Source organism: Mus caroli, chromosome X, assembly GCF_900094665.2.
Source record: "Mus caroli chromosome X, CAROLI_EIJ_v1.1, whole genome shotgun sequence".
Classification (NCBI taxonomy): domain Eukaryota; kingdom Metazoa; phylum Chordata; class Mammalia; order Rodentia; family Muridae; genus Mus; species Mus caroli.
This window is the reverse complement of record NC_034589.1, coordinates 29,803,613-29,811,825: the sequence shown is the minus strand read 5'-3', so window position 1 is coordinate 29,811,825 and position 8,213 is coordinate 29,803,613.

The window sequence follows — 8,213 nt, the reverse complement described above, 5'->3', positions numbered from 1 at the left end:
ACACACACACACACACACACACACACACACACACACACACACACACACAAACTAGAAGAAAGGGACTGGAGTAAGGTCTCAGAGGTTAAGAGCACTGACTGCTCTTTCCAGTGGCCCAGGTTCATTTCCCAGCGCCTACATGGCAGCCCACAACCATCTGAATTCCAGTCAGGATTTGATGCCCTTTTCTGACTGCCTTGGGCACGGGGTTGTACTCGGTGTGCTGACATACATCCAGGCAAAGCATTCATACTTTTGTTAAAAAGGAGAGAAGTAAATTTTACACAAAATTCTAACTGGACAAATCTTATAACCATTTAAAACAAGGAAATAGTAAAACAAACATGGAAAAAATCCTAAATGCAGCAACTCTGAAAACCATCAAAATAAAATCCTTAAAACAAAATTGGAAAGGTAAGGGACCTTTTTTACTTAGAGGTGGCATGATCATGTATGCAGACAATCCAGTGGATTTGTATGCACAAGCTACTAATACACAAATAAAAGCAGATGGGTGTATTATCAGTGTTCCAGAATGCAAGACTGACATCAGCATCAACTCTCTTTCATTAACATTGGACGATGAAAAATCAAATTAGAAAGATAGCATTGAAATAGAAAATACATTGGGACAATGTGCTTATTATTTATTGCAAAAAATTTTAGGATGCAGATCAGCGACTACCCAGGGATAAGGAATGGAGAGGGGCTTACTTGAAAATATTTATTTCATCATGAAAGCAGATCTGGGGTCTTCCCTCCCAAATCTACTGACTATATGTATATTTGTGCTCCTTGTTTTCCTTCTGGGCAGAGTAAAGAGAGTGTTCTCCAGCTGAGGTCCTGGCCACATTCATTTGCCTCACATATTCTCAAACCCAAGGATCCCATGGATATTCTCTTTCCATTCCATTCTATCACATGTATGTGACTGTACTGATGTGCAGATACACACTCAAGTACTTCCTCTATTTTAAAAGCACCCTCTTCTCATCTCCAGATCTTTCTTCTTGCTGCTGCTCCACATTCTGCCCCATATGTATCCAATTGTCTACATCTAGCCTCCTATTTTCTACTCCATCACACTTCCATGAGACTTTTAACTCTGGTACCAGCATAGTGGGGTGTTGCTGTGTCAGACCTGACTGTGTTTTGGGGACGATTGTGGAAAGACTTTGGAACTTTGGGCTAGACAAGCCACTGAGTGTCGGGAGTTCAGTGGGATGTTGTGTAGGACCTTGGAAGATAAGAATGTTGAGAGCAGTGCAGAAGATGGAGGCCTGGCTTGTAAAGCTTCAGAGGGAAGATTAAAGACCTTATCAGGGCCATTGCTATTTTAATTGTGAAGATTCTGTGGTTCTGGTTAGCTGGGGCTGAAGAATCAGCTGTGATGAACAAGATACCAGAACTACTAAAGCGAAAACTTTGCATTACTGGGATGATTAATGCTGGTTAGCTGGAGCTAAGAAATTAGTTATGATTAAGAAGAGACCAGCATCACTGAGGTGAAATCTGGCAAGTGTTTTCTGAGAGCACAGTGGCTGTGTTCCAGAGAGGCTGTGTTCCAGAGACAGCCAAGTTTGTACTTCATGCTGCAGCGGGACTTGGTAATGTGTAAGAGTCACCCAGGTGGTAGTGGTTTTGAAAGCATGAAGGGGTCATGAAGAGCAGATGAGAGGCCAGGAGAGGCCACTGGTGAAGGTGCAGCTTCAGTGGCAGTTGAAGGCCCAGGACTGAAGGGGTCATGCAGAGAAGTTGAGGCTTGGCACCACGAAGAGAGCCTATGAGAGGCTATTGGTGAAAGTGTGAAGTTGCAGCAGAAGACTTCGGTGTTTGGGAGATGCCAGTACCATAAGAAACCACCAAGAACAGCAGCAGCAGAGGAATGGAGTCAACCAGAGTCTCAAAAACAAGCTGTGTCAGAGAGCTGAGCTGGAGATGTGACCCAAGCCCTTTGGAGGTATCCAGAGGATCATGAGTGGATCCCAGATAGTGGGATGTTAGAGTTTGAGGTTGTTTTGATTTGATTGAGACTGTGCTCTGATCTTTTTCTTCTTGAAGTAAGAAAGTAGTTTACTCGAGCCAATAGTTGGGAGACTTTCATCATCATCATCATCATCATCATCATCATCATCATTATTATTGTTTTACAGTCTAGTTGTTATCCCCTCCTGGTCTGCCCTCCCACTGGTGGTTCCTCATCCCATTCCTCCTTCCCCCTGTCTTAAGAGGATGTCCCCACTACCCCCCCCCCACACCCCAGCAGGCCTCCCCACTCCCTGGGGCCTCAAGTCTCTCGAAGGTTAAGCACATCTCTCATTGAGGCCAGACCAGGCAGTCCTCTGTTTTATATGTGTCGGGGGCCTCGAACCAGGTAGTGTTTGCTGCTTGGTTGGTGGCTCAGCATCTGAGAGATCTTAGGTCTCCCAGTTAGTTGAGACTGCTGGTCTTCCTATGGGGTTGCTCTCCTCCTCAGCCTCTTCCAGCTTTTCCCTAATTTAACCACAGGGTTCCCTGACTTCAGTCCATTGGTTAGGTGTAAGTATCTGCATCTGTCTCAGTAAGCTGCTTGTTGGGCCTCTCAGAGGGCAGCCATGCTAGGCTCCTGTCTGTAAGCACACCACAGCATCAGTATCAGTGTCAGGCCCTGGAGCCTCCCCTTGAGCTGGCTCCCAATTTGGGCTTGTCGCTGGATCTCCTTCCCTCAGTCTAGAAAAGGACTTTCTGAACAGGTCCCCAATAGTGCAGCCATTAAGACCAACAATAAATACGTCAGATCTCATGAAACCAAAACTTTCTGTACAGCAAAGGATACTATAATTTGAGTGAAGAGAGAGACCGCCTATAGAATAAGAAAAAAAATCTCTACTAACTATACAGAGGGTTACTTAGATTATATAAAGAACTAGAATAAAACAAACAAACAAACAAAAGAAACAAAACCCCTAAATATCAAGGAAAAAAATCCCAATTAAAAAATGGAATCAAACGAGTTTCTAAGAGAAAAAATACAAATGGCTACGAAATGGTTGTTGTCTTTTCTGAGCAAATGAAGCATGAGGTTTTTGTTTGGGAAGTCTGGACACTTGAATGTAGGAAAAATGTTTCAGAGGTGGTCTCATTCCTGAGCATGCTCAGTTAAGGTCATTATTCAAGAAGGAAAGATGCCAGATATGATTTTGGGTATGCTTACTTAAGGGCATGGAACACACGTTGCTCAGGTTAAAATAGTACACAGGAAAACCTATGAACATGCTCAATTCGTACCATAAAGTTTTAGCTGAAAAGTGAAGGAAATGACCCTGATGTTAAGTCAGTGAAGAAGGTTGCCTTTAAAGGTGCCTGCCTTGCTTGGAGTTAACATTGTCATTTAGTTCTTAGTGAGAAGAATGCATACTGCTTGGTTATTTCAAGGAGAACAGGATCCAGCACAGGGACTTGATATATTTTACAAACCCTGGCAGTATGTGTGAAGTTCAGCAATCAGGAGACTACTGACTTCTAGAACAGAACAGCAGAGCTGCAGTGCAGAGAAGCCGACCCTCCACTGTGGTCATAAACTGCCTCCAAATACCCTGGGCATTAGTTATCAGATGTGGTAACACTGGGGTTGATTACTGCTATTTCTCTTTCTTTTTTTCTAGTGCCCAATGTGCGTGCACGCACACACACACACACACATACACACACAACCAGTTAATATAGGTAATACATACACTTGCCAGTTAATATATATAAGTGTATATGGCACTATTCCAAGTTCCATTATAAAATTATCCTTACTATTGCACCATCCTGCAGATGAGTAAGCTAAGGTAGAGAAGAGCTGGGTAGATACCCCAAGGTTATACAATTAGTAAGTTATACATGCAATTATCTACCCTACCTTTTATCTCTGAACATTCCTTTGATAGAGTTTTCTGGGTAACTAAAATTATTCATTAAAAATAATTTTAATGACAATAGAAGATATCATGATATGTTTTATCTTGATTTATTTTGTTTAATTAGGTTTATTTCCTGTTATATTTTATGAATAGTAACTATAATGGACCCTATTATACTGTAGTTTTGAGAGAATGACAAGAACAAAAACTGTGTGTGTTTAACACAGATACGTGTTTTCAAATTAGTACGTTTATTGAAGCCACCCCTTGACTTTGCTGAAAGAAGTATCTTAGCAGCTTCCCAGACTATAAATAACCAGAGCTTGGGTTTGGAGAGATGGCACAGTCAAAGTGCTTGACAGAAAAAGCATAGGTACTCGAATTCTGATTCCCAGAGCTCATGTAAAAAGCCTAACATCCCATTGCCTGATATCCCATGGCTGAGGAGGCTGAGCTAGAAGGATCCTGGGGACTTGCTAGCCGTTCAGTCTAAGGAACTCAGTGAATTTCAGGTTCAGTGAGAAACTCTGCCTCAAAAATTAAGGTCGTGGGTGATGGAGGAAAATACCCTGACATTGAGCCCCTGGCCTCCATATGCACATACACACATGTATCTGCACATATAGGAACTCATACAACACACACACACACACACACACACACACACACACACACACACACACAGAGTGCTCCTGCTCCCCAAAGCCATAGACAAAAATCTCAACAGCCATCCCCCCCCCAAAAAAAAAGCCAGGTGTGGTGGTTCACACCTTTAATCTCAGCTCTCAGGAGGCAGAGGAAGTTGGATCTCTGTGAATTCAAGGCCAGCCTGGTGTACAAAGAGTTCCAGGAGAGGCAGGGCTGGTACACAGAGAAACTGTCTTGAAAAACAAAAGTCCCAATGCTAGGAATGAGAAACCTTTTGAGTTGTTGGTCAGGTGAGCCCAAGTGACTCCCCAAATAGGCTAATGCCATTGCTCTCCCCCGCCTCCCAGAAATTGAAGACACTACTCTGTTGATAAAGACAATGCACTTTGGATCCCAAACTTTAGAGGTAATCCAGGTGGTACTGACTTGGAGGCTTCCTCTCTGAGGACTAGCTCTTATAGTACCAGAAGGAGCTATGCAAGCAGCTAAAGGAGAAAAGCGATCAGCAGTCCTAGCCAGCTATAAAGCCTACAAAGCACAATGACGACCAGAATAGCAAACTATACTAAAAGGTGCAATAGCGCATTTATACCCCAGCACTAACCAACAGCATTCTCATTGGCCACAAGGCCCACACCAGAGGAGAGAATTCATGCCTGGTATGTACTGTAAATCTAGCCAACTACCTGTGACTCGTGAGGCAAGGACCCTACAGGAGGAAAATACTACTGTTGTGTCCCTATACCAGTACAATTTCAGACTGTACTCTAAACGTATCCTGAGACTCACAGATGAGGGTAACTCATCCCTTACCAGGCAAACTCTTTTTTTTTTTTTTTTTGGTAGCAGACAGGCTATTACAGAAGCTACAACTGGTCAAAAAAATCACAGAACAACTGAGCAAGGGGACCCAGCCTGAGCAACTCAACTCCTACACATCAGGCTCAGGGAACAGAACTAAAGAGGGAGTGGACAAGCTCTGAAAGCCAGAGGAACAGGATGTCTGATAGGAGATAGTATCTTCCATATATGATAGACAAACGGCAGAAATCTCAATAGCATGATTGTCTGACCAAGACCAGAACAAGGACATCACCAATTAACATGCTGATGTAGAAAGGGGAACTTTCACAGGCCTCACACCTAGAGCAAGAGCCACAGACAATTAATGGCTGCCGAGAGAGGGAAAATGAGTCTTCTCCAGCAATCGGAACTCTGATAAATGATCCAATTGGAAGTTAGCTCTAGATACACAGAGATAGGAGTAACACTAAATGTACTCAGCAGGTTGTATTTATAACTTTATATGTATGTGTGTATCAATAATAATTAAATATATTCTCAAAAAGTTCAGTAAACCATCTGTGAAGCTATTCTAAAATTTATTTTATTATGCAAAACTTTTTCAGACAGGGTCTTGCTGTGTATCCTTGACTGACCTGGAACTTGATATATATGGCCTTAATTTCACAGGATCCACCTATGTCTGCCTTCTGAGTGCTGGGATTAAATGTACAGGCCACCATACCTGGCTTACTAAGCAATTTTAAACTTTCTTCTGAGAATTTCACACATGAGAAAACTATGATTACATGTGTTGTGTGTCTGTGTGTATGACACAGTATCTTACTATGTAGCCCTGGCTGTCATTATATAGACCAGACTGGCCTTGAACTCAAAGATCCTACTGCCTCATCTCTCTTGAGTGCTGGCTATATTTGTGTCATTTTTACCCTTTCTCCCTCCTCACTCTGTTTCCAATTCAAGATCTCTTCTTCAGTAATTATTATTGTTTTACACACACACACACACACACACACACACACACACACACACACACACATATATACACACACATACATGTATTTATAACTTACCAAGTCTATTTAATCTTTCTCATATGTACTGTGTTTAGGATTAACCACTTGGAATTAGATAACTGATCAGAAGTCTTGTCCCTGGAAAACACTGATTCTCATTCTTTCTGCAGTCATTGACTGGGGCTATTTGGCTATTTGGCTATTTGGCTCCCCTCCCCAAGTATCCAGCTAAAGATGTGACACTAAGCCACATATGAGAGAGAACATGCAGCATTTGTCTTTCTGAGTCTGAGTTACCTAGACTTAGTATAGTATTTTCCACTTCCATCCATTTACCTGAAAATGTCATAATTTCCCTTTTCTCTACAGATGAATAGAATTACATTATGTATATGTAGTACATTTTCATTATCCATCCATCGGTTGATGGGTACCTAGATTGTTTACATTTCCTGGTTATTGTGAATAGAATTGCAATGAGCATGAATGAGCAGGTATCAGTATGGTAGGTTCATTGGGCATATGCCCAAGGGTGGTTGGTATCGCTGCATCACATAGTAAATCTATTTGTAGCTTTCTAAGGAACCTCCTAGCTGACTTCCATGGTGGCTGTACCAATCTCCTCTCCAACCAATAGCGAATAAAGTGTTTCTCCTTTCCCCAAGGCACATCAGCATTTGGCTTCATTTGTTGTTTTGATCCTATCTATTCTCAACGGGATAAGATGATCTCAAACAGTTAATTTGCATTTCCAATGGCTAAGAATGATGGTGAACACTTTTCAAAAATAGTTCTCAGCCGTTTGTATTTCTTATTCTGAGAATTTGTTTAGGGCTACATAGCAAGGCCATTATTAGAAACCACACAAGCAAAACCAACCAAACAACAAAACCAGAAACAAACAAAACAAAAACAAGTAAGTAAAAATCAAAGACAACGTAATAAAGATTTAAACCCAAGAAATCTGACGGAGGATCATGTGTTTTGCAAATTGTTTCATAAGGAAGATACATTCTGTGGTGAAGCAAACTCTAAATAGTTTGGAGTGCAGGTTCAGGAACCCTGGAGATGAGTAAGGCTTGTTGTAATCATTTTCTCTTTTGAGCAGCCCATTGAATGGTCGCTTTCCCTTCTTGCAGAATTCTTTGGAAGGCAAACAACAATTAACTTATGCTCCATTATACTTGAGTATTATTATATACCTTTCTAGGACTATATTGCACATTTTTAATAATAGTAAAAGCCAGAGCTACAACCAATAGAATGAACTCCTAATTGGTCTGTTGTTCAAGGTAACTCACTATCCACTTTCCCAAGTCTCAGTCCTCTCCTCTTAAAGCTGAGTGACAATCTCTTGCTTTTCCTATCAAGTGAATCCATTTGCTGGCTACAAGTCTTCCCTCTCCACCCTGTCACTAAGTGCTTTGTACAGGCAGGACTTTCCCAGGGTTTATTTTTCACATTTAGAAACTTTTTTGGTCTATTTCCTCAATCTACACTTTTTGGAGTATTTTGTTTTGTTTGTTTTTGAGAGATGATTTCACTCTGTAGCCCAGGCTGGCATTGGACTTATGACTTTCCTGCCTCAACTTCTCTCCTAAGTGACTAGGACTAAAATAAGTGTTCTTCAAAGCCATCCAATTCATACAACCTTTCTGGATTTTCTCTCACTTGTTTGTTAATTAACTGACTGACCATTTTGGAGCACCTACTTCTTGGCTCTGGTCCAGGTTGGGGAGTGTGGTTATTAGCCCAGAAAGTTAGGATACCCAAGATATAAGATACAATTTGCTAAACGCATGAAACTCAAGAAGAACGAAGACCAAAGTGTGGACACTTTGCCCCTTCTTAGAATTGG